General features: G+C 52.7%; 9 non-coding genes and 2 pseudogenes across 9 annotated transcripts; 6 read left to right on the forward strand and 5 right to left on the reverse strand.

The window, feature by feature from the left end:
* The first annotated feature begins 3,455 nt into the window (after positions 1-3,455).
* LOC138226970 (U1 spliceosomal RNA) lies at positions 3,456-3,624 on the forward strand. Its single transcript, XR_011184785.1, has one exon. It is a non-coding gene; the product is annotated as a U1 spliceosomal RNA (small nuclear RNA).
* Positions 3,625-4,259: 635 nt separating this feature from the next.
* LOC138226957 (5S ribosomal RNA) lies at positions 4,260-4,378 on the reverse strand. The gene has a single exon (XR_011184777.1). It is a non-coding gene; the product is annotated as a 5S ribosomal RNA (ribosomal RNA).
* Positions 4,379-8,647: 4,269 nt separating this feature from the next.
* On the forward strand, positions 8,648-8,783 carry LOC138226968 (U1 spliceosomal RNA; annotated as a pseudogene).
* Positions 8,784-9,418: 635 nt separating this feature from the next.
* Positions 9,419-9,537, reverse strand: LOC138226985 (5S ribosomal RNA). The gene has a single exon (XR_011184799.1). It is a non-coding gene; the product is annotated as a 5S ribosomal RNA (ribosomal RNA).
* Positions 9,538-16,510: 6,973 nt separating this feature from the next.
* Positions 16,511-16,646, forward strand: LOC138226967 (U1 spliceosomal RNA; annotated as a pseudogene).
* Positions 16,647-17,282: 636 nt separating this feature from the next.
* Positions 17,283-17,401, reverse strand: LOC138226976 (5S ribosomal RNA). The gene has a single exon (XR_011184791.1). It is a non-coding gene; the product is annotated as a 5S ribosomal RNA (ribosomal RNA).
* Positions 17,402-19,189: 1,788 nt separating this feature from the next.
* LOC138226962 (U1 spliceosomal RNA) lies at positions 19,190-19,353 on the forward strand. The gene has a single exon (XR_011184780.1). It is a non-coding gene; the product is annotated as a U1 spliceosomal RNA (small nuclear RNA).
* A 635-nt stretch (positions 19,354-19,988) lies between these two features.
* Positions 19,989-20,107, reverse strand: LOC138226956 (5S ribosomal RNA). Its single transcript, XR_011184776.1, has one exon. It is a non-coding gene; the product is annotated as a 5S ribosomal RNA (ribosomal RNA).
* Positions 20,108-21,914: 1,807 nt separating this feature from the next.
* LOC138226960 (U1 spliceosomal RNA) lies at positions 21,915-22,078 on the forward strand. Its single transcript, XR_011184778.1, has one exon. It is a non-coding gene; the product is annotated as a U1 spliceosomal RNA (small nuclear RNA).
* A 637-nt stretch (positions 22,079-22,715) lies between these two features.
* LOC138226952 (5S ribosomal RNA) lies at positions 22,716-22,834 on the reverse strand. The gene has a single exon (XR_011184773.1). It is a non-coding gene; the product is annotated as a 5S ribosomal RNA (ribosomal RNA).
* Positions 22,835-24,125: 1,291 nt separating this feature from the next.
* LOC138226974 (U4 spliceosomal RNA) lies at positions 24,126-24,267 on the forward strand. The gene has a single exon (XR_011184789.1). It is a non-coding gene; the product is annotated as a U4 spliceosomal RNA (small nuclear RNA).
* Positions 24,268-24,932: the final 665 nt, after the last annotated feature.

The raw sequence follows: 24,932 nt of genomic DNA on the forward strand, positions 1-24,932 counted from the left end.
CTATCAAGAGAGGTATAAAAGTTTTGAAGATAGGTGGGATAAAGGGCCTTCTGTTTGGTCAGGGGACAATAACAACAGAGCCTCTGGCGTGGCCATTCTTTTCAAAGGATGGGCATTCAAATTGAAAAGTATTCAGAGGGTCATAGATGGCAGGTTGCTGTGTGTGGATGTGGAATGGGGGACCGTTAACCTGCGGCTAATCAATGTGTATTGCCCTACTGACGTAGGAGGAAGGGTGGAGCTACTCAAGGCACTCTCCCCCCTATTGTTATGCAGCACAGACGTGATAGTGGGAGGGGATTTTAATTGTATCTTAGAGCACACAGACAGGCAGTCTAGCTCGCCGATAAAATTGGATTCCAGCTCACTGGCCCTGCAAAACTTAGTTCAAGACTTTAAACTCTCAGACACATATAGATGTATATATCCCACAACAGCAGGATATACATGGTCAGGGAGGAATAGCAGCTCCAGAATTGACTATTGCTTTGTCTCAGAGAGAGTGAAAGTTGTTGGGGTCACTCTTCAGCCTGTCTTCTTCTCAGATCATCAGGCTTTAGGGTGTAGAGTGGAACTCCAGGGCGGGACTGTCTTTGGCCCAGGCCTCTGGAAACTCAACACAAAGCTGCTAGAGAACGAGGGGGTAGTATCCCGCTACAAGGAGAAACTATCACAGTGGCTGTCCTTGCAGTGTCTGTACGGGTCAGTAGGAGAGTGGTGGGAGGAGGTGAAGGTGAGGACAAAGGCCTTTTTCATGGCTGAGGGAAGGAAGGCTGCTGCCAGACGGAGAGGAGTGCTAGCCAGGAAACAGAGGCAGCTGCAGCGTCTCTACACGATGCTGCACAGTGGCTTCGATGTGCTCGAGGATATCGCCCTTTTAAAAAAGGACATCCGGAGCATAGCCGAAGAAAGTAGTCGAGGAGTGCTGTTAAGAAGCAGAGTGCAGTTCTTGGAAGAAAATGAGAAGTGTACTCGCTTCTTTTTCAGGAAAGTGGTAGGCTCCAAGACTGTCATGGAAAGTGTAGTTGATGAGGAGGGACGAGAGAGAACAGAGCCGAGTGCTATCCTCTCCTGCACCGAGGCCTTCTACTCAAGACTGTACAGCTCTACAGAGGTAAAGGATGAAGATATTCATTTTTTTACCTCAAAGCTAGAAAACATTTTGAGTGAAGAAGATAGGGAAGTACTTGAGAGGGATTTGACAGTAGAAGAGCTGAGACAGGCTATGGAGAGCTTACAGAAGGGGAAAACTCCGGGTGCTGACGGGCTCCCTAAAGAATTTTATTGCACCTTTTGGGATCTGCTTCAGGATCCGCTACTGCTCCTATTCGAGGAAAGCTACAAGACAGAATTGCTGCCTGACTCCTTAAGAGAAGGCACTATCTCTCTCTTGTTTAAGAAAGGAGCAAAAAATGACATAAAGAACTGGAGACCCCTCAGCCTGTTAGGCGTGGACACTAAGATCCTGTCCAAAGCCCTTTTCCTGCGCCTACAAAATGTAGTGGCCTCACTGGTAGGGAAAGAACAGACTTGTGGGATAGCAGGACGCCTGATGAGCGACAACCTGGCCTTGTTGAGGGATGTCTGTCTGTACTCTGAGGATCGCTCCCTCCCTCTGTGCATTTTAGGTGTAGACCTAGAAAAGGCCTTTGACCGCCTAAACCGGCAGTACTTAACATCGGTACTTGAGCACATGAAGTTTGGCCCCATCATGAGAAAGTGGATTAACCTGCTGTACACAGGTAGCAACAGCAGAGTCATGGTTAATGGCAATAGATCACGCACCTTTGAAGTCTGTTCAGGGGTGAGGCAGGGCTGCCCATTATCCCCCTTGTTATTCGTTTTGGCTATGGAGCCCTTAGCCTGTGCCTTGCGCCAGGATCAGGCCATTAATGGGATACCAGTGCCTGGAAGTGGGGGAGGAGAGGTAAAGACATCTCTATACATGGATGACGTCACCCTGCTCCTCTCTGACAATGCCTCAATTAGCAGAGCTCTGCAGTGCTGTGATCGGTTCTCTTTGGCTTCCTCCGCAAAAATTAACACATCTAAGAGTGAGATTTTTTATCAGAACTGGAGGGAGCCAAAAGAAGGACATGATCTCAGGCTGCAAGAGAAGAGAATTAAGGTCCTGGGGGTGTATTTTGGAGAAGAGATGGGAACAGTAAATTGGCAGAACAAATTGCCAATCTTAAACAAAAAACTGATGCAATGGAAGGACCGAGACCTCACCATGACAGGGAAGGTGCTGGTCATCAAAGCCGAGCTCTTGCCTGTCTTGAATTTTCTGGCTTCTACCTTCCCAATCCCACACCGTGTTGCGGCGGTGCTGAGGAGATTGATGTTTCAATTTCTATGGGGTGGGAAGCAGGAAAGACTCAGAAGGGAAATAATGTACAGGCCACTACCCTCAGGGGGGAAGTCTGTCCCAGATATTGCTACGAAGCTGCTGTGCATTTTCCTGGCCTCTGTGCTGAGAGGCTTTGCAACAGCACCTGCAGCGCGTACCTGGACTTATTTTTCCAGGCTCTGGGTAGGTAGGGAGGTGTTCAGAGTGTGGGGTGTCAGACCCAAGCTGGACGTCCCACTCTCTGACACATGCCCTGCAATTTATGGGACAGTTAAAAGTTTTCTAAGATCTCACCCAATTGGCCATATTCCCCTCCGAGATGTCAGCGTCCAAAAACTGGAAGATTTCGTAGCACCCCAGAACAATAGGCAGACCCCTGTGGGCATTTTAACATCAGCCCAAACAAGGAAGGTGTGGAAACACACATCCTCTAAATTTCTGTGCAACATTCACAGAGATTTAGCCTGGAGTGTCGTCCACCAGTGCTTACCGGCACGAACTTTCTTGTACCGTAGGGGCCTCACCCCCAGCCCTCGCTGCGTTAGGGTGGGCTGCGGCGAGGAGGAGACTGTGACCCATCTCCTGTGGTCCTGCTTTTTTGCTAAGGCCTTCTGGGCACAGTTTGAAGATTGGTTGCAGGCTCTCTCGCCCCAATTTACCCTGACCGCTGCTTTCATCATATACGGCATCTCTCCTGTCAAACTTCCTCCTGACGTGTTTGACAGGATCTGGGCCGTGGTGAACAGTGGGAAAGACGCCCTGTGGAGAGTGAGGAACATGGGGCTGTTCAAAGGCATCGAGGTCCCAGTCAAGGCAGCAGGTAGCCTGGCCCTGTTCATCACCCGAGAGAACTATTACCTCAGAGATCTGTGGAGAGAAGGGAGGGAGGAAGCAGAAAATCTGTGGGAAATAGAGGGAATTGGACAGTATCTCAAGAAACTGTGAAAAACATTATCATGTTTAAATAAAGAATGTGATTTGCACCAGAAAAAAAGAAAATTGTTGCTATGTAACTGTTACCGTGTCAAAATGTAATGAGATGTGATCATATATACTGTTTTAAGTATGTATATTAATGTAAAGCTTTCTGATTTGTGATTTCCTGTAATTTTTTGTGAAAAGAAAATAAAGTTCTTAAAAATCGAAATCGGTTCACCCAGGGCGAGGCTCGGCCATTGTACTCCGGCTGTGCTGACCCCTGCGAATTCCCTAAATGTGGGAATCTTGACTGCATAATTTCTGGTAGTGGGGGACTGCGTTCGCGCTCTCCCCTGATGTGCTTGGTCCAAAATCAGATACGGGAGGGTTAGGACACCACGAGCTGCGTGGCTGCGGAAGGATCCCGGTTCGACAGGAGTGGACGCCGCTGCTGGTTCTCGCTGGCTTTTAGTTAGGGGTCCGGAGAAGCATCTCAAGCTAGTTCCACTACTCTTTCCGGACGTTCATTCCCTTTTCAAAGTCAGTCGTTTTGCTGTAGTCTGCGTTCTTTAGGCTGATTATCGAGGTTAGCCTTTATTTGGTCATGGGGGGCCTCGGTACTGTATGCTGAGTCTAAAGACAGTTTCACCCGTTTTCTGATTGCTCGGTTCTGTACCAGTGCAGACATGTCAAACAGTGAATGGCTGTACCTCTATTGTATCCGTGCTCAATGAATGAAATCGGTAACAAATGAATATATGTCTAGTTATACGAAAAACGAGTGGTTTATCGACTCATCTTCATTTGCAGATTTAGAGGCAGCTTCGATATTCGTTTTACAGACGGGGTTTTTTTTTGAATATGGGTCACACACATGCCACAGCAACAAAACATCTCTAGAGATGAGGCTATAGATCACCTTTCCATCCTGCAGGTTTTCCTCCCAAAGCCTACGGCACCAACGGCGACCCCTGCTGGCCGGGAGAGCAAAAGCTTACAGCACCTGGTATTCCCAGGCAGTCTCCAATCCAAGTACTAACCAGGCCCGACGCTACTTAGCTTCCGAGATCAGACGCGATCGGGCGTGTTCAGGGTGGTGTGGCCGTAAGCGAAAGCCCCGGCGCCTGACTCGCTACTTGAAGCTGTGTGTGGCGGGGGTTCCGTGCCCCCCGAGCGGGACTGAAGGATCGTTCGTGTGCAACTCTTTGGAAAGGAGCTGCTTTCCAAATCGCATTGCGTGCCTGGATGTTGGCGAATGCGCTCCCTTGTGTTGGCTCGTCCCGCACTGGAGGAGGACAAACAATCTGCACGGAGGAGCACCAGGCAAGTCTTCACCAGACAAAAACCTCCAGTGCACAGCACTCTGGAAACATTTCGGGGCTTTCGCGTGTTTATTTCAGCACTTAAAAAGCACACCGGTCCAACACGTCGGCCGGGCGCGCGGCGCCTCCGCCCTCTTGTGGCCTTGCGGCGTCAGAGCAAGAGGCTCCTTCTCGCTGCCCTTCCGCTGTGTTGCAGGGCCCCGAGAGGGAACCCGGAGCGCGCACTTTGTGGGGGGCGGGGGACCGCGTTCGCGCTCTGCCCCCGGTCTCTTGCGCGAGTACTAAATCTCACGGACAGGGGGGCCTCGTCATTGATTGTTACAGGTGAGACGGGGATTAGGAGGAGACCCCGACTGATGGGTAAAGGGGAGCACTAACACCAGAGGGACACCCCCGGCGTCTCTTTTTGAGAGACGCCCTGGGGTTTCCTAATGGCCAAGGAGGGTCGGGACCTCGGTTTGACGCCTCCCCCGAAGGACGGCGCCTGTTTGTGCAGCAGAGTGTCGCCATCAGGAGGCTGGGGCGTAAGAGAGCCACACAGCCCGCAGGGTGAGCGCTCCCTACTGGTCCCAGTCACACCTCTTGCAGGAGCAGCAGCAACCGGAGCTTTTCCGGGGTGGAATCTCCCATCCGGGTGCCGGCCAGGCTCACACCTGCTTGGCTGCCCCGGGGGTGAAGGATCGTTCGTGTGCAACTCTTTGGAAAGGAGCTGCTTTCCAAATCGCATTGCGTGCCTGGATGTTGGCGAATGCGCTCCCTTGTGTTGGCTCGTCCCGCACTGGAGGAGGACAAACAATCTGCACGGAGGAGCACCAGGCAAGTCTTCACCAGACAAAAACCTCCAGTGCACAGCACTCTGGAAACATTTCGGGGCTTTCGCGTGTTTATTTCAGCACTTAAAAAGCACACCGGTCCAACACGTCGGCCGGGCGCGCGGCGCCTCCGCCCTCTTGTGGCCTTGCGGCGTCAGAGCAAGAGGCTCCTTCTCGCTGCCCTTCCGCTGTGTTGCAGGGCCCCGAGAGGGAACCCGGAGCGCGCACTTTGTGGGGGGCGGGGGACCGCGTTCGCGCTCTGCCCCCGGTCTCTTGCGCGAGTACTAAATCTCACGGACAGGGGGGCCTCGTCATTGATTGTTACAGGTGAGACGGGGATTAGGAGGAGACCCCGACTGATGGGTAAAGGGGAGCACTAACACCAGAGGGACACCCCCGGCGTCTCTTTTTGAGAGACGCCCTGGGGTTTCCTAATGGCCAAGGAGGGTCGGGACCTCGGTTTGACGCCTCCCCCGAAGGACGGCGCCTGTTTGTGCAGCAGAGTGTCGCCATCAGGAGGCTGGGGCGTAAGAGAGCCACACAGCCCGCAGGGTGAGCGCTCCCTACTGGTCCCAGTCACACCTCTTGCAGGAGCAGCAGCAACCGGAGCTTTTCCGGGGTGGAATCTCCCATCCGGGTGCCGGCCAGGCTCACACCTGCTGGGCTGCCCCGGGGGTGAGCCCAGTCGAGAGTCGCAGGGCCAGATCTAGTCACCGGGGAGAAACGATACAAGTGAAGGATTGCTCGGCTCTCGGCACTTGAAAAGACCGACAAATGTCTCGTTCCCGCCGGAGCTGAATGTACCCGCATGTGTGGTGTCGTCTTCTTCCCCCGCCCCGCTGTGTTTGCTGTATTGTCTCTGAAGCCGGCCCCCCCGAGACGAGACGGGCTGTTCCTGTGCCCCAATTAACACTTTACAGGTGCCATTCCCCGGCATTGTGGCCATTGTCGGTGCTCACACGCGGTAAGATAAGGCGGAGGAGAGCGGGGCATGCCCAGGGGTAGACATTCAAGGAGGGGGCAGTGCGAGGTGAGGTGAGGTGCGACACGCCGGAGCCCCGACGCAGCTAATGCGGAGCACTTGTTGGACTGGCATCGAAAGGACGTGTGCGCACGGAGCGAGCCTTCCCTGCGGCGGGGCGCGGGAACTTTCTCCCCCCCTCCCGCTGCAGGAGTTGTGTGCACTGCAGCGGTGCCAAGAGAAAAGCACAGAAGGCAGCAGGCTCTGGAGAGCAGGTAAGAGATGGAGCCTTGTGGGCAGGCGAGCAGGCCCGTTTTTTGGAAATTGCTGAAAAGGTTTGTTCGGTGTGTGGCAGGCGCACGTCGCGAAATTGCGTGGCGATCTGCCGGTCTGGAGTTATGCAAATGAGGCCGAATTGCATCCCGGGACATGCTGCGAATGCGCAACGGCGACTGCAGATGTGTAGGAAACGGCGCGCTCGTTTTCTCGTTTTGCCCACACTTTTGAGTGTTAGTGTGGCGTGTGAGTGTGTGAAAGAGTGGGCCCAGCAGGAGGCGGTGGCGTGCGGGGCGAGGAGGTGGCCTAGGCTGCGCGATTTGTGCTGTGGGTGCGGGCCGCTTGCAGGGGCCTGTTTAACTCATACTTACCTGGCAGGGGAGATACCTTGATCAAGAAGGAGGTTCACCCAGGGCGAACTGCACCACTCACTTAGAAGTTCAGTTATGTCCATCAAATTGGCTCCCAAATGTTGCCTGCAGAAAGAGTCGTGTGCACAGATAATCAATGCACTGAAAAATCCATACAAAAGAGGGAGCTTTTGGCTTCCTCCGCAAAAATTAACACATCTAAGAGTGAGATTTTTTATCAGAACTGGAGGGAGCCAAAAGAAGGACATGATCTCAGGCTGCAAGAGAAGAGAATTAAGGTCCTGGGGGTGTATTTTGGAGAAGAGATGGGAACAGTAAATTGGCAGAACAAATTGCCAATCTTAAACAAAAAACTGATGCAATGGAAGGACCGAGACCTCACCATGACAGGGAAGGTGCTGGTCATCAAAGCCGAGCTCTTGCCTGTCTTGAATTTTCTGGCTTCTACCTTCCCAATCCCACACCGTGTTGCGGCGGTGCTGAGGAGATTGATGTTTCAATTTCTATGGGGTGGGAAGCAGGAAAGACTCAGAAGGGAAATAATGTACAGGCCGCTACCCTCAGGGGGGAAGTCTGTCCCAGATATTGCTACGAAGCTGCTGTGCATTTTCCTGGCCTCTGTGCTGAGAGGCTTTGCAACAGCACCTGCAGCGCGTACCTGGACTTATTTTTCCAGGCTCTGGGTAGGTAGGGAGGTGTTCAGAGTGTGGGGTGTCAGACCCAAGCTGGACGTCCCACTCTCTGACACATGCCCTGCAATTTATGGGACAGTTAAAAGTTTTCTAAGATCTCACCCAATTGGCCATATTCCCCTCCGAGATGTCAGCGTCCAAAAACTGGAAGATTTCGTAGCACCCCAGAACAATAGGCAGACCCCTGTGGGCATTTTAACATCAGCCCAAACAAGGAAGGTGTGGAAACACACATCCTCTAAATTTCTGTGCAACATTCACAGAGATTTAGCCTGGAGTGTCGTCCACCAGTGCTTACCGGTACGAACTTTCTTGTACCGTAGGGGCCTCACCCCCAGCCCTCGCTGCGTTAGGGTGGGCTGCGGCGAGGAGGAGACTGTGACCCATCTCCTGTGGTCCTGCTTTTTTGCTAAGGCCTTCTGGGCCCAGTTTGAAGATTGGTTGCAGGCTCTCTCGCCCCAATTTACCCTGACCGCTGCTTTCGTTAGATACGGCATCTCTCCTGTCAAGCTTCCTCCTGACGTGTTTGACAGGATCTGGGCCGTGGTGAACAGTGGGAAAGACGCCCTGTGGAGAGTGAGGAACATGGGGCTGTTCAAAGGCATCGAGGTCCCAGTCAAGGCAGCAGGTAGCCTGGCCCTGTTCATCACCCGAGAGAACTATTACCTCAGAGATCTGTGGAGAGAAGGGAGGGAGGAAGCAGAAAATCTGTGGGAAATAGAGAGCATAGGTCAACATCTCAAGAAACTGTGAAAAACATTATCATGTTTAAATAAAGAATGTGATTTGCACCAGAAAAAAAGAAAATTGTTGCTATGTAACTGTTACCGTGTCAAAATGTAATGAGATGTGATCATATATACTGTTTTAAGTATGTATATTAATGTAAAGCTTTCTGATTTGTGATTTCCTGTATTTTTTTGTGAAAAGAAAATAAAGTTCTTAAAAATCGAATCGGTTCACCCAGGGCGAGGCTCGGCCATTGCACTCCGGCTGTGCTGACCCCTGCGAATTCCCCAAATGTGGGAATCTCGACTGCATAATTTCTGGTAGTGGGGGACTGCGTTTGCGCTCTCCCCTGATGTGCTTGGTCCAAAATCAGATACGGGAGGGTTAGGACACCACGAGCTGCGTGGCTGCGGAAGGATCCCGGTTCGACAGGAGTGGACGCCGCTGCTGGTTCTCGCTGGCTTTTAGTTAGGGGTCCGGAGAAGCATCTCAAGCTAGTTCCACTACTCTTTCCGGACGTTCATTCCCTTTTCAAAGTCAGTCGTTTTGCTGTAGTCTGCGTTCTTTAGGCTGATTATCGAGGTTAGCCTTTATTTGGTCATGGGGGGCCTCGGTACTGTATGCTGAGTCTAAAGACAGTTTCACCCGTTTTCTGATTGCTCGGTTCTGTACCAGTGCAGACATGTCAAACAGTGAATGGCTGTACCTCTATTGTATCCGTGCTCAATGAATGAAATCGGTAACAAATGAATATATGTCTAGTTATACGAAAAACGAGTGGTTTATCGACTCATCTTCATTTGCAGATTTAGAGGCAGCTTCGATATTCGTTTTACAGACGGGGTTTTTTTTTGAATATGGGTCACACACATGCCACAGCAACAAAACATCTCTAGAGATGAGGCTATAGATCACCTTTCCATCCTGCAGGTTTTCCTCCCAAAGCCTACGGCACCAACGGCGACCCCTGCTGGCCGGGAGAGCAAAAGCTTACAGCACCTGGTATTCCCAGGCAGTCTCCCATCCAAGTACTAACCAGGACCGACGCTGCTTAGCTTCCGAGATCAGACGAGATCGGGCGTGTTCAGGGTGGTGTGGCCGTAAGCGAAAGCCCCGGCGCCTGACTCGCTACTTGAAGCTGTGTGTGGCGGGGGTTCCGTGCCCCCCGAGCGGGACTGAAGGATCGTTCGTGTGCAACTCTTTGGAAAGGAGCTGCTTTCCAAATCGCATTGCGTGCCTGGATGTTGGCGAATGCGCTCCCTTGTGTTGGCTCGTCCCGCACTGGAGGAGGACAAACAATCTGCACGGAGGAGCACCAGGCAAGTCTTCACCAGACAAAAACCTCCAGTGCACAGCACTCTGGAAACATTTCGGGGCTTTCGCGTGTTTATTTCAGCACGTAAATCGCACCGGTCCAACACGTCGGCCGGGCGCGCGGCGCCTCCGCCCTCTTGTGGCCTTGCGGCATCAGAGCAAGAGGCTCCTTCTCGCTGCCCTTCCGCTGTGTTGCAGGGCCCCGAGAGGGAACCTGGAGCGCGCACTTTGTGGGGGGCGGGGGACCGCGTTCGCGCTCTGCCCCCGGTCTCTTGCGCGAGTACTAAATCTCACGGACAGGGGGGCCAAGTCATTGATTATTACAGGTGAGACGGGGATTAGGAGGAGACCCCGACTGATGGGTAAAGGGGAGCACTAACACCAGAGGGACACCCCCGGCGTCTCTTTTTGAGAGACGCCCTGGGGTTTCCTAATGGCCAAGGAGGGTCGGGACCTCGGTTTGACGCCTCCCCCGAAGGACGGCGCCTGTTTGTGCAGCAGAGTGTCGCCATCAGGAGGCTGGGGCGTAAGAGAGCCACACAGCCCGCAGGGTGAGCGCTCCCTACTGGTCCCAGTCACACCTCTTGCAGGAGCAGCAGCAACCGGAGCTTTTCCGGGGTGGAATCTCCCATCCGGGTGCCGGCCAGGCTCACACCTGCTGGGCTGCCCCGGGGGTGAGCCCAGTCGAGAGTCGCAGGGCCAGTTCTAGTCACCGGGGAGAAACGATACAAGTGAAGGATTGCTCGGCTCTCGGCACTTGAAAAGACCGACAAATGTCTCGTTCCCGCCGGAGCTGAATGTACCCGCATGTGTGGTGTCGTCTTCTTCCCCCGCCCCGCTGTGTTTGCTGTATTGTCTCTGAAGCCGGCCCCCCCGAGACGAGACGGGCTGTTCCTGTGCCCCAATTAACACTTTACAGGTGCCATTCCCCGGCATTGTGGCCATTGTCGGTGCTCACACGCGATAAGATAAGGCGGAGGAGAGCGGGGCATGCCCAGCGGCAGACATTCAAGGAGGGGGCAGTGCGAGGTGAGGTGAGGTGCGACACGCCGGAGCCCCGACGCAGCTAATGCGGAGCACTTGTTGGACTGGCATCGAAAGGACGTGTGCGCACGGAGCGAGCCTTCCCTGCGGCGGAGTGCGGGAACTTTCTCCCCCCCTCCCGCTGCAGGAGTTGTGTGCACTGCAGCGGTGCCGAGAGAAAAGCACAGAAGGCAGCAGGCTCTGGAGAACAGGTAAGAGACGGAGCCTTGTGGGCAGGCGAGCAGGCCCGTTTTTTGGAAATTGCTGAAAAGGTTTGTTCGGTGTGTGGCAGGCGCACGTCGCGAGCTTGCGTGGCGATCTGCCGGTCTGGAGTTAAGCAAATGAGGCCGAATTGCATCCCGGGACATGCTGCGAATGCGCAACGGCGACTGCAGATGTGTTGGAAACGGCGCGCTCGTTTTCTCGTTTTGCCCACACTTTTGAGTGTTAGTGTGGCGTGTGAATGTGTGAAAGAGTGGGCCCAGCAGGAGGCGGTGGCGTGCGGGGCGAGGAGGTGGCCTAGGCTGCGCGATTTGTGCTGTGGGTGCAGGCCGCTTGCAGGGGCCTGTTTAACTCATACTTACCTGGCAGGGGTGATACCTTGATCAGCCTGTAGGTGGAGTAGTTGGATTGTTTTTCTTTTGTTGGAAGCAGTGTTCGATTTGCGGTTTTTGAAATGGCAACCTTTGGATCCCGTAAGAATGCTGTACGTTTTGAGCTCTTGGATGACCTCTTCATGGATCGTATGCAGTTCAGCAGAAAAGTGTTACAGAAGGAACTTGGCTTTGAACCTCGGCACTTGGATTTCATCTTCGCTCTCCCAGGTCAGAAAGCATTTGAGGTTGTATTTGCTACTTATCCTCTGTTTGAACAATGCGTGGATGTGTTTGAGGCAAAAAGAGGCAAAGTTCCTGCACTTGAGAAGATCAACTTGCAGCCTCTGACACAGAGAGAGAGGAAAACGGTGCATGTTGTTATGTTCTCGGAACTGGCAAAGACGGAGGACATTCACACCTGGCTTAACCAGTACTGCACCGTCCACCATGGAACTGAGGTTAGAGATGTTGATGGTATAAAAACAGGAGCAAGGAAATTCGAGGTTCGCTTGCTACCGGACAGCGTAAATGGAGGCTTAAGGCACCTGCCCTCTACAATCCGGCTGGGCGCCTGCAATGGCTATGTGTTTTATGTGGGACAACCAAAGGTGTGTCGGCGCTGTGGTGCTGTGGGACACCTGGCATCGTCCTGCACTGTGAAATGCTGCAAGACCTGCGGCAAACAGGGACATTTAGCCTCTGACTGTTCAATGCTGCCAAAGTGCAATTTATGTGGCTCGGAAGGACACGTTTTTAAGAACTGCCCTCACGCCTACGCCAATAAACTCAAAATGAGAAAGGATGAGGCAGTGCTTGTTTCAGCCAAACCGGCCCGAAAATCCAAAGCAAACAACAAGTCAAACAAAGAACCCTTGTTGGACAAAGACTCTCAGCCTCCAGCCAGGATCAGTCCTGCTGTGGCTCCGGGGCTGGTGGAAGAGAAATCCACTACGCCCCCACAACCGCAGACTGCACCAGACAAGCACGAGGGTTTGAAAACCCCCGAGAACAGCGAGGACCCCTCCCCCACTCCTGCTCCTCAGAACGAGGGCCAGTGTGGGGCTCCCCGGTGGAGCGGGTCCAGCGAGGATACCCAGGATTCAGCGGAGCTGCTTTTCTCAGACTCTGCAAGTGCTACAGATGCCCTCCTCTCCTCCATCCAGTCCATCACGGAGGATCTGCAGCAGCTGGTGGGTGAGGGGGAAGAGGAGACTGGTGCATCGGCTGCACCCCTTTCCCCTCAGTGCTCCCAGGAGCTGGACTTGAGGAAAAGAAAAAATGACTCTGTTTTCTCCCCGAGCGAGGAGGAAGGAGAGCATGGCGATGGGGACAGCTGGAACCTCTCCACCCCTCCCTCTACCCCCTTCCTTGAAATGGACTCTGTGAACGCTTTTACTGCTGCCACCCTGATGAAGGCTCATTCAGAGGATGGCTGGCAGGAAATTGGTAAGAAGAAAAAGAAAAAGAAAAAGGTAACAGGTGAGACCGAAGAGAAATGTGTTTTGTAAAGACTGGTTCCACTTTCTTATGTAATATGGCTCTTAACATAATTTCTCTTAACACAAGAGGTATCAATGACAGAGTTAAATGCCAGTCTGTCTTTGATTACCTCCAGCAGAGAGAGGGAGATGTGTTGATGTTGCAGGAGTGTGCTTTAGCCTATCAAGAGAGGTATAAAAGTTTTGAAGATAGGTGGGATAAAGGGCCTTCTGTTTGGTCAGGGGACAATAACAACAGAGCCTCTGGCGTGGCCATTCTTTTCAAAGGATGGGCATTCAAATTGAAAAGTATTCAGAGGGTCATAGATGGCAGGTTGCTGTGTGTGGATGTGGAATGGGGGACCGTTAACCTGCGGCTAATCAATGTGTATTGCCCTACTGACGTAGGAGGAAGGGTGGAGCTACTCAAGGCACTCTCCCCCCTATTGTTATGCAGCACAGACGTGATAGTGGGAGGGGATTTTAATTGTATCTTAGAGCACACAGACAGGCAGTCTAGCTCGCCGATAAAATTGGATTCCAGCTCACTGGCCCTGCAAAACTTAGTTCAAGACTTTAAACTCTCAGACACATATAGATGTATATATCCCACAACAGCAGGATATACATGGTCAGGGAGGAATAGCAGCTCCAGAATTGACTATTGCTTTGTCTCAGAGAGAGTGAAAGTTGTTGGGGTCACTCTTCAGCCTGTCTTCTTCTCAGATCATCAGGCTTTAGGGTGTAGAGTGGAACTCCAGGGCGGGACTGTCTTTGGCCCAGGCCTCTGGAAACTCAACACAAAGCTGCTAGAGAACGAGGGGGTAGTTTCCCGCTACAAGGAGAAACTATCACAGTGGCTGTTCTTGCAGTGTCTGTACGGGTCAGTAGGAGAGTGGTGGGAGGAGGTGAAGGTGAGGACAAAGGCCTTTTTCATGGCTGAGGGAAGGAAGGCTGCTGCCAGACGGAGAGGAGTGCTAGCCAGGAAACAGAGGCAGCTGCAGCGTCTCTACACGATGCTGCACAGTGGCTTCGATGTGCTCGAGGATATCGCCCTTTTAAAAAAGGACATCCGGAGCATAGCCGAAGAAAGTAGTCGAGGAGTGCTGTTAAGAAGCAGAGTGCAGTTCTTGGAAGAAAATGAGAAGTGTACTCGCTTCTTTTTCAGGAAAGTGGTAGGCTCCAAGACTGTCATGGAAAGTGTAGTTGATGAGGAGGGACGAGAGAGAACAGAGCCGAGTGCTATCCTCTCCTGCACCGAGGCCTTCTACTCAAGACTGTACAGCTCTACAGAGGTAAAGGATGAAGATATTCATTTTTTTACCTCAAAGCTAGAAAACATTTTGAGTGAAGAAGATAGGGAAGTACTTGAGAGGGATTTGACAGTAGAAGAGCTGAGACAGGCTATGGAGAGCTTACAGAAGGGGAAAACTCCGGGTGCTGACGGGCTCCCTAAAGAATTTTATTGCACCTTTTGGGATCTGCTTCAGGATCCGCTACTGCTCCTATTCGAGGAAAGCTACAAGACAGAATTGCTGCCTGACTCCTTAAGAGAAGGCACTATCTCTCTCTTGTTTAAGAAAGGAGCAAAAAATGACATAAAGAACTGGAGACCCCTCAGCCTGTTAGGCGTGGACACTAAGATCCTGTCCAAAGCCCTTTTCCTGCGCCTACAAAATGTAGTGGCCTCACTGGTAGGGAAAGAACAGACTTGTGGGATAGCAGGACGCCTGATGAGCGACAACCTGGCCTTGTTGAGGGATGTCTGTCTGTACTCTGAGGATCGCTCCCTCCCTCTGTGCATTTTAGGTGTAGACCTAGAAAAGGCCTTTGACCGCCTAAACCGGCAGTACTTAACATCGGTACTTGAGCACATGAAGTTTGGCCCCATCATGAGAAAGTGGATTAACCTGCTGTACACAGGTAGCAACAGCAGAGTCATGGTTAATGGCAATAGATCACGCACCTTTGAAGTCTGTTCAGGGGTGAGGCAGGGCTGCCCATTATCCCCCTTGTTATTCGTTTTGGCTATGGAGCCCTTAGCCTGTGCCTTGCGCCAGGATCAGGCCATTAATGGGATACCAGTGCCTGGAAGTGGGGGAGGAGAGGTAAAGACATCTCTATACATGGATGACGTCACCCTGCTCCTCTCTGACAATGCCTCAATTAGCAGAGCTCTGCAGTGCTGTGATCGGTTCTCTTTGGCTTCCTCCGCAAAAATTAACACATCTAAGAGTGAGATTTTTTATCAGAACTGGAGGGAGCCAAAAGAAGGACATGATCTCAGGCTGCAAGAGAAGAGAATTAAGGTCCTGGGGGTGTATTTTGGAGAAGAGATGGGAACAGTAAATTGGCTGAACAAATTGCCAATCTTAAACAAAAAACTGATGCAATGGAAGGACCGAGACCTCACCATGACAGGGAAGGTGCTGGTCATCAAAGCCGAGCTCTTGCCTGTCTTGAATTTTCTGGCTTCTACCTTCCCAATCCCACACCGTGTTGCGGCGGTGCTGAGGAGATTGATGTTTCAATTTCTATGGGGTGGGAAGCAGGAAAGACTCAGAAGGGAAATAATGTACAGGCCGCTACCCTCAGGGGGGAAGTCTGTCCCAGATATTGCTACGAAGCTGCTGTGCATTTTCCTGGCCTCTGTGCTGAGAGGCTTTGCAACAGCACCTGCAGCGCGTACCTGGACTTATTTCTCCAGGCTCTGGGTAGGTAGGGAGGTGTTCAGAGTGTGGGGTGTCAGACCCAAGCTGGACGTCCCACTCTCTGACACATGCCCTGCAATTTATGGGACAGTTAAAAGTTTTCTAAGATCTCACCCAATTGGCCATATTCCCCTCCGAGATGTCAGCGTCCAAAAACTGGAAGATTTCGTAGCACCCCAGAACAATAGGCAGACCCCTGTGGGCATTTTAACATCAGCCCAAACAAGGAAGGTGTGGAAACACACATCCTCTAAATTTCTGTGCAACATTCACAGAGATTTAGCCTGGAGTGTCGTCCACCAGTGCTTACCGGTACGAACTTTCTTGTACCGTAGGGGCCTCACCCCCAGCCCTCGCTGCGTTAGGGTGGGCTGCGGCGAGGAGGAGACTGTGACCCATCTCCTGTGGTCCTGCTTTTTTGCTAAGGCCTTCTGGGCCCAGTTTGAAGATTGGTTGCAGGCTCTCTCGCCCCAATTTACCCTGACCGCTGCTTTCGTTAGATACGGCATCTCTCCTGTCAAGCTTCCTCCTGACGTGTTTGACAGGATCTGGGCCGTGGTGAACAGTGGGAAAGACGCCCTGTGGAGAGTGAGGAACATGGGGCTGTTCAAAGGCATCGAGGTCCCAGTCAAGGCAGCAGGTAGCCTGGCCCTGTTCATCACCCGAGAGAACTATTACCTCAGAGATCTGTGGAGAGAAGGGAGGGAGGAAGCAGAAAATCTGTGGGAAATAGAGAGCATAGGTCAACATCTCAAGAAACTGTGAAAAACATTATCATGTTTAAATAAAGAATGTGATTTGCACCAGAAAAAAAGAAAATTGTTGCTATGTAACTGTTACCGTGTCAAAATGTAATGAGATGTGATCATATATACTGTTTTAAGTATGTATATTAATGTAAAGCTTTCTGATTTGTGATTTCCTGTATTTTTTTGTGAAAAGAAAATAAAGTTCTTAAAAATCGAATCGGTTCACCCAGGGCGAGGCTCGGCCATTGCACTCCGGCTGTGCTGACCCCTGCGAATTCCCCAAATGTGGGAATCTCGACTGCATAATTTCTGGTAGTGGGGGACTGCGTTCGCGCTTTCCCCTGATGTGCTTGGTCCAAAATCAGATACAGGAAGGTTAGGACACCACGAGCTGCATGGCTGCGGAAGGATCCCGGTTCGACAGGAGTGGACGCCGCTGCTGGTTCTCGCTGGCTTTTAGTTAGGGGTCCGGAGAAGCATCTCAAGCTAGTTCCACTACTCCTTCCGGACGTTCATTCCCTTTTCAAAGTCAGTCGTTTTGCTGTAGTCTGCGTTCTTTAGGCTGATTATCGAGGTTAGCCTTTATTTGGTCATGGGGGGCCTCGGTACTGTATGCTGAGTCTAAAGACAGTTTCACCCGTTTTCTGATTGCTCGGTTCTGTACCAGTGCAGACATGTCAAACAGTGAATGGCTGTACCTCTATTGTATCCGTGCTCAATGAATGAAATCGGTAACAAATGAATATATGTCTAGTTATACGAAAAATGAGTGGTTTATCGACTCATCTTCATTTGCAGATTTAGAGGCAGCTTCGATATTCGTTTTACAGACGGGTTTTTTTTTTTGAATATGGGTCACACACATGCCACAGCAACAAAACATCTCTAGAGATGAGGCTATAGATCACCTTTCCATCCTGCAGGTTTTCCTCCCAAAGCCTACGGCACCAACGGCGACCCCTGCTGGCCGGGAGAGCAAAAGCTTACAGCACCTGGTATTCCCAGGCAGTCTCCCATCCAAGTACTAACCAGGCCCGACGCTGCTTAGCTTCCGAGATCAGACGAGATCGGGCGTGTTCAGGGTGGTGTGGCCGTAAGCGAAAGTCCCGGCGCCTGACTCGCTACTTGAAGCTGTGTGTGGCGGGGGTTCCGTGCTCCCCGAGCGGGACTGAAGGATCGTTCGTGTGCCACTCTTTGGAAAGGAGCTGCTTTCCAAATCGCATTGCGTGCCTGGATGTTGGCGAATGCGCTCCCTTGTGTTGGCTCGTCCCGCACTGGAGGAGGACAAACAATCTGCACGGAGGAGCACCAGGCAAGTCTTCACCAGACAAAAACCTCCAGTGCACAGCACTCTGGAAACATTTCGGGGCTTTCGCGTGTTTATTTCAGCACGTAAAGCGCACCGGTCCAACACGTCGGCCGGGCGCGCGGCGCCTCCGCCCTCTTGTGGCCTTGCGGCGTCAGAGCAAGAGGCTCCTTCTCGCTGCCCTTCCGCTGTGTTGCAGGGCCCCGAGAGGGAACCCGGAGCGCGCACTTTGTGGGGGGCGGGGGACCGCGTTCGCGCTCTGCCCCCGGTCTCTTGCGCGAGTACTAAATCTCACGGACAGGGGGGCCTCGTCATTGATTGTTACAGGTGAGACGGGGATTAGGAGGAGATCCCGACTGATGGGTAAAGGGGAGCACTAACACCAGAGGGACACCCCCGGCGTCTCTTTTTGAGAGACGCCCTGGGGTTTCCTAATGGCCAAGGAGGGTCGGGACCTCGGTTTGACCTCTGTTTGTGCAGCAGAGTGTCGCCATCAGGAGGCTGGGGCGTAAGAGAGCCACACAGCCCGCAGGGTGAGCGCTCCCTACTGGTCCCAGTCACACCTCTTGCAGGAGCAGCAGCAACCGGAGCTTTTCCGGGGTGGAATCTCCTATCCGGGTGCCGGCCATGCTCACACCTGCTGGGCTGCCCCGGGGGTGAGCCCAGTCGAGAGTCGCAGGGCCAGATCTAGTCACCGGGGAGAAACGATACAAGTGAAGGATTGCTCGGCTCTCGGCACTTGAAAAGACCGACAAATGTCTCGTTCCCGCCGGAGCTGAATGTACCCGCATGTGTGGTGTCGTCTTCTTCCCCCGCCCCGCTGTGTTTGCTGTATTGTCTCTGAAGCCGGCCCCCCCGAGACGAGACGGGCTGTTCCTGTGCCCCAATTAACACTTTACAGGTGCCATTCCCCGGCATTGTGGCCATTGTCGGTGCTCACACGCGATAAGATAAGGCGGAGGAGAGCGGGGCATGCCCAGCGGCAGACATTCAAGGAGGGGGTAGGGCGAGGTGAGGTGAGGTGCGACACGCCGGAGCCCCGACGCAGCTAATGCGGAGCACTTGTTGGACTGGCATCGAAAGGACGTGTGCGCACGGAGCGAGCCTTCCCTGCGGCGGAGCGCGGGAACTTTCTCCCCCCCTCCCGCTGCAGGAGTTGTGTGCACTGCAGCGGTGCCAAGAGAAAAGCACAGAAGGCAGCAGGCTCTGGAGAGCAGGTAAGAGACGGAGCCTTGTGGGCAGGCGAGCAGGCCCGTTTTTTGGAAATTGCTGAAAAGGTTTGTTCGGTGTGTGGCAGGCGCACGTCGCGAGCTTGCGTGGCGATCTGCCGGTCTGGAGTTATGCAAATGAGGCCGAATTGCATCCCGGGACATGCTGCAAATGCGCAACGGCGACTGCAGATGTGTAGGAAACGGCGCGCTCGTTTTCTCGTTTTGCCCACACTTTTGAGTGTTAGTGTGGCGTGTGAGTGTGTAAAAGAGTGGGCCCAGCAGGAGGCGGTGGCGTGCGGGGCGAGGAGGTGGCCTAGGCTGCGCGATTTATGCTGTGGGTGCGGGCCGCTTGCAGGGGCCTGTTTAACTCATACTTACCTGGCAGGGGAGATACCTTGATCAAGAAGGAGGTTCACCCAGGGCGAGGCTCGGCCATTGCACTCCAGCTGTGCTGACCCCTGCGAATTCCCCAAATGTGAGAATCTCGACTGCATAATTTCTGGTAGTGGGGGACTGCGTTCGCGCTCTCCCCTGATGTGCTTGGTCCAAAATCAGATAGGGAGGGTTAGGACACCACGAGCTGCGTGGCTGCGGAAGGATCCCGGTTCGACAGGAGTGGACGCCGCTGCTGGTTCTCGCTGGCTTTTAGTTAGGGGTCCGGAGAAGCATCTCAAGCTAGTTCCACTACTCCTTCCGGACGTTCATTCCCTTTTCAAAGTCAGTCGTTTTGCTGTAGTCTGCGTTCTTTAGGCTGATTATCGAGGTTAGCCTTTATTTGGTCATGGGGGGCCTCGGTACTGTATGCTGAGTCTAAAGACAGTTTCACCCGTTTTCTGATTGCTCGGTTCTGTACCAGTGCAGACATGTCAAACAGTGAATGGCTGTACCTCTACTGTATCCATGCTCAATGAATGAAATCGGTAACAAATGAATATATGTCTAGTTATACGAAAAACGAGTGGTTTATCGACTCATCTTCATTTGCAGATTTAGAGGCAGCTTCGATATTCGTTTTACAGACGGGTTTTTTTTTTTGAATATGGGTCACACACATGCCACAGCAACAAAACATCTCTAGAGATGAGGCTATAGATCACCTTTCCATCCTGCAGGTTTTCCTCCCAAAGCCTACGGCACCAACGGCGACCCCTGCTGGCCGGGAGATCAAAAGCTTACAGCACCTGGTATTCCCAGGCAGTCTCCCATCCAAGTACTAACCAGGCCCGACGCTGCTTAGCTTCCGAGATCAGACGAGATCGGGCGTGTTCAGGGTTGTGTGGCCGTAAGCGAAAGCCCTGGCGCCTGACTCGCTACTTGAAGCTGTGTGTGGCGGGGGTTCCGTGCCCCCCGAGCGGGACTGAAGGATCGTTCGTGTGCAACTCTTTGGAAAGGAGCTGCTTTCCAAATCGCATTGCGTGCCTGGATGTTGGCGAATGCGCTCCCTTGTGTTGACTCGTCCCGCACTGGAGGAGGACAAACAATCTGCACGGAGGAGCACCAGGCAAGTCTTCACCAGACAAAAACCTCCAGTGCACAGCACTCTGGAAACATTTCGGGGCTTTCGCGTGTTTATTTCAGCACGTAAAGCGCACCGGTCCAACACGTCGGCCGGGGGCGCGGCGCCTCCGCCCTCTTGTGGCCTTGCGGCATCAGAGCAAGAGGCTCCTTCTCGCTGCCCTTCCACTGTGTTGCAGGGCCCCGAGAGGGAACCCGGAGCGCGCACTTTGTGGGGGGCGGGGGACCGCGTTCGCGCTCTGCCCCCGGTCTCTTGCGCGAGTACTAAATCTCACGGACAGGGGGGCCTCGTCATTGATTGTTACAGGTGAGACGGGGATTAGGAGGAGACCCCGACTGATGGGTAAAGGGGAGCACTAACACCAGAGGGACACCCCCGGCGTCTCTTTTTGAGAGACGCCCTGGGGTTTCCTAATGGCCAAGGAGGGTCGGGACCTCGGTTTGACGCCTCCCCCGAAGGACGGCGCCTGTTTGTGCAGCAGAGTGTCGCCATCAGGAGGCTGGGGCGTAAGAGAGCCACACAGCCCGCAGGGTGAGCGCTCCCTACTGGTCCCAGTCACACCTCTTGCAGGAGCAGCAGCAACCGGAGCTTTTCCGGGGTGGAATCTCCCATCCGGGTGCCGGCCAGGCTCACACCTGCTGGGCTGCCCCGGGGGTGAGCCCAGTCGAGAGTCGCAGGGCCAGATCTAGTCACCGGGGAGAAACGATACAAGTGAAGGATTGCTCGGCTCTCGGCACTTGAAAAGACCCACAAATGTCTCGTTCCCGCCGGAGCTGAATGTACCCGCATGTGTGGTGTCGTCTTCTTCCCCCGCCCCGCTGTGTTTGCTGTATTGTCTCTGAAGCCGGCCCCCCCGAGACGAGACGGGCTGTTCCTGTGCCCCAATTAACACTTTACAGGTGCCATTCCCCGGCATTGTGGCCATTGTCGGTGCTCACACGCGATAAGATAAGGCGGAGGAGAGCGGGGCATGCCCAGCGGCAGACATTCAAGGAGGGGGCAGTGCGAGGTGAGGTGAGGTGCGACACGCCGGAGCCCCGACGCAGCTAATGCGGAGCACTTGTTGGACTGGCATCGAAAGGACGTGTGCGCACGGAGCGAGCCTTCCCTGCGGCGGAGCGCGGGAACTTTCTCCCCCCCTCCCGCTGCAGGAGTTGTGTGCACTGCAGCGGTGCCGAGAGAAAAGCACAGAAGGCAGCAGGCTCTGGAGAGCAGGTAAGAGACGGAGCCTTGTGGGCAGGCGAGCAGGCCCGTTTTTTGGAAATTGCTGAAAAGGTTTGTTCGGTGTGTGGCAGGCGCACGTCGCGAGCTTGCGTGGCGATCTGACGGTCTGGAGTTATGCAAATGAGGCCGAATTGCATCCCGGGACATGCTGCGAATGCGCAACGGCGACTGCAGATGTGTAGGAAACGGCGCGCTCGTTTTCTCGTTTTGCCCACACTTTTGAGTGTTAGTGTGGCGTGTGAGTGTGTGAAAGAGTGGGCCCAGCAGGAGGCGGTGGCGTGCGGGGCGAGGAGGTGGCCTAGGCTGCGCGATTTGTGCTGTGGGTGCGGGCCGCTTGCAGGGGCCTGTTTAACTTATACTTACCTGGCAGGGGAGAAACCTTGATCAAGAAGGAGGTTCACCCAGGGCGAGGCTCGGCCATTGCACTCCGGCTGTGCTGACCCCTGCGAATTCCCCAAATGTGGGAATCTCGACTGCATAATTTCTGGTAGTGGGGGACTGCGTTCGCGCTCTCCCCTGATGTGCTTGGTCCAAAATCAGATACGGGAGGGTTAGGACACCACGAGCTGCGTGGCTGCGGAAGGATCCCGGTTCGACAGGAGTGGACGCCGCTGCTGGTTCTCGCTGGCTTTTAGTTAGGGGTCCGGAGAAGCATCTCAAGCTAGTTCCACTACTCCTTCCGGACGTTCATTCCCTTTTCAAAGTCAGTCGTTTTGCTGTAGTCTGCGTTCTTTAGGCTGATTATCGAGGTTAGCCTTTATTTGGTCATGGGGGGCCTCGGTACTGTATGCTGAGTCTAAAGACAGTTTCACCCGTTTTCTGATTGCTCGGTTCTGTACCAGTGCAGACATGTCAAACAGTGAATGGCTGTACCTCTATTGTATCCGTGCTCAATGAATGAAATCGGTAACAAATGAATATATGTCTAGTTATACGAAAAACGAGTGGTTTATCGACTCATCTTCATTTGCAGATTTAGAGGCAGCTTCGATATTCGTTTTACAGACGGGTTTTTTTTTTTTGAATATGGGTCACACACATGCCACAGCAACAAAACATCTCTAGAGATGAGGCTATAGATCACCTTTCCATCCTGCAGGTTTTCCTCCCAAAGCCTACGGCACCAACGGCGACCCCTGCTGGCCGGGAGAGCAAGAGCTTACAGCACCTGGTATTCCCAGGCGGTCTCCCATCCAAGTACTAACCAGGCCCGACCCTGCTTAGCTTCCAAGATCAGACGAGATCGGGCGTGTTCAGGGTGGTGTGGCCGTAAGCGAAAGCCCTGGCGCCTGACTCGCTACTTGAAGCTGTGTGTGGCGGGGGCTCCGTGCCCCCCGAGCGGGACTGAAGGATCGTTCGTGTGCAACTCTTTGGAAAGGAGCTGCTTTCCAAATCGCATTGCGTGCCTGGATGTTGGCGAATGCGCTCCCTTGTGTTGGCTCGTCCCGCACTGGAGGAGGACAAAGAATCTGCATGGAGGAGCACCAGGCAAGTCTTCAGTGCACAGCACTCTGGAAACATTTCGGGGCTGTCGCGTGTTTATTTCAGCACGTAAAGCGCACCGGTCCAACACTTCGGCCGGGCGCGCGGCGCCTCCGCCCTCTTGCTGCCCCTGCAGCTGCTTCACTTTTCCCTTTAGTTGCCATCGATTTTTTTGTAGTGCTATACATATACGATTGAGGTATCTTAGAGTTCTCCTTCGAAGACCCAGCACTCTCTTTTCTTTTCCCAGTGTTACTCATATCGGACTTTTTAAACCTAAAAAAAAATCGTTTTTTTTCTTTCAATTATAACTGAAGTTTAAACAACTAGTGTTAAGTCCTTATTTTTCTGTAGTCAAAAAAAGCAAAAATTAACATTCAGGTCATGAAAAACTCAAAAAAACTCCCCAACCACTAAACTTTACCTCCCACCTGAGCGCCATCTTGAACGCCCCTACCACCAGAGAATGCTCACGATTTCGGAAGCTGTCTCCGGGACGTGCTGATTCCACACATCCTGAATAAATCATGATATTGTTAGTTGCTGTAGCTAGACGTTCAAATGAGTTTCATGGCCAGATGGTCTGTTTCCTCCAGCGGTATAATATTGCAGTGAGACAGCACGATGCCTGCAAGACTATGTCACGCTAAACGCCACAGATTGTGTTTGTCCGTTCGTGTCAGTCGTCCCGCAGCCACGGGAAGTGGGACACAAACATGCTGCAATGCTTTCAAGACGTTAGGATTTGTTTGTGCAACATCCAAGAGGAGTACTTGTGGCTTGAATGTGAACTGTACGTGCCCGCCCCCTTTCCTCTGTAGTGCATGAGTTCCTCCCGGCATGCCCTTCGTCATTGTTCTGTCATCTTGTATTTAAAGGGTTGTATTTCTGCTGCTGAAAATAAGCAACGGTTTTCTCACAACGCCCTTTGTTCCCAACGGAGCCCTTGTCTGTCATGAAATTCTTCAAAACCTCAAGCTAGAAGAAGAAGAAGACGACAAATATGAAGCGTTATAGCAACGACATGCCATGACACGATCGATAACGATTTCCATAGGATCCCCGCGGTTGCCTGGCAACCGTTAGCTTTGCGCAGTGGCAGTATCGTAGCCTGTGAGGGTTAGCCGAGGCGTGATTATTGCTAGTTGAAAACTTTTCCCAATACCCCGCTTCCGCCGGTTTGCAATACAATCGGCGAAAGCAATTTTTGACAGTCTCGTCAGAGACTGAGCAAGGTGTTTAAAGACAGATTTGGTCACGGTGATATCATGGTAGAAAGAAACGAACTTGTTACGTGTCAACAGAAACGCTCTTTCAGCTTTATGCAGAGAACAGCGTCTGTCGAGATTACTTTTGTGTCAGCGCGAAACGCCGTGTGCTTGTCAGTATGATTTCATACTGCTCGTAGCGGCGCCTGGCTTTTGTCTGTCAAACGTTAGGTTGCGCTTCTTCATGCTGCATCGTCGGCATGAGTGGAGCATTTTAAACGTCTGTACTTACTGCGCCCCATAAGAAATCGTTTGTCCCCATTCAAAAGAGATTGTGCGATGTCCTGCAGCGTTCGCAAAGCAAACCTTTGACAGTTTGAAAAGAGGAATTTATTCTGCTTCCTGTGCGTGCAGTAGTTACAAAGTTGAACGTCTTTACACGATCTGCTGCAGTTTTCAGTGGGTGGGCTTTGTCAAATGGCTTGGAAAAACGCACTGTGTTTCTGCTCGGGAAACATCATGAGCAGTGTCCTGCATGTTTTCTGTGTATAGCTGTCTTTTAACGCATACAGAATTCATTCGAAATCATTGATTTCTCCAATTAACAAGGGTCTCTTTTTGAACCTGCCAGAAGCATTCTTACAATGTAACAGATTTACTCCGGGGAAGGGCAGCATGACATT

This window comes from Lepisosteus oculatus, unplaced genomic scaffold, assembly GCF_040954835.1.
Source record: "Lepisosteus oculatus isolate fLepOcu1 unplaced genomic scaffold, fLepOcu1.hap2 HAP2_SCAFFOLD_198, whole genome shotgun sequence".
Lineage (NCBI taxonomy): Eukaryota > Metazoa > Chordata > Actinopteri > Semionotiformes > Lepisosteidae > Lepisosteus > Lepisosteus oculatus.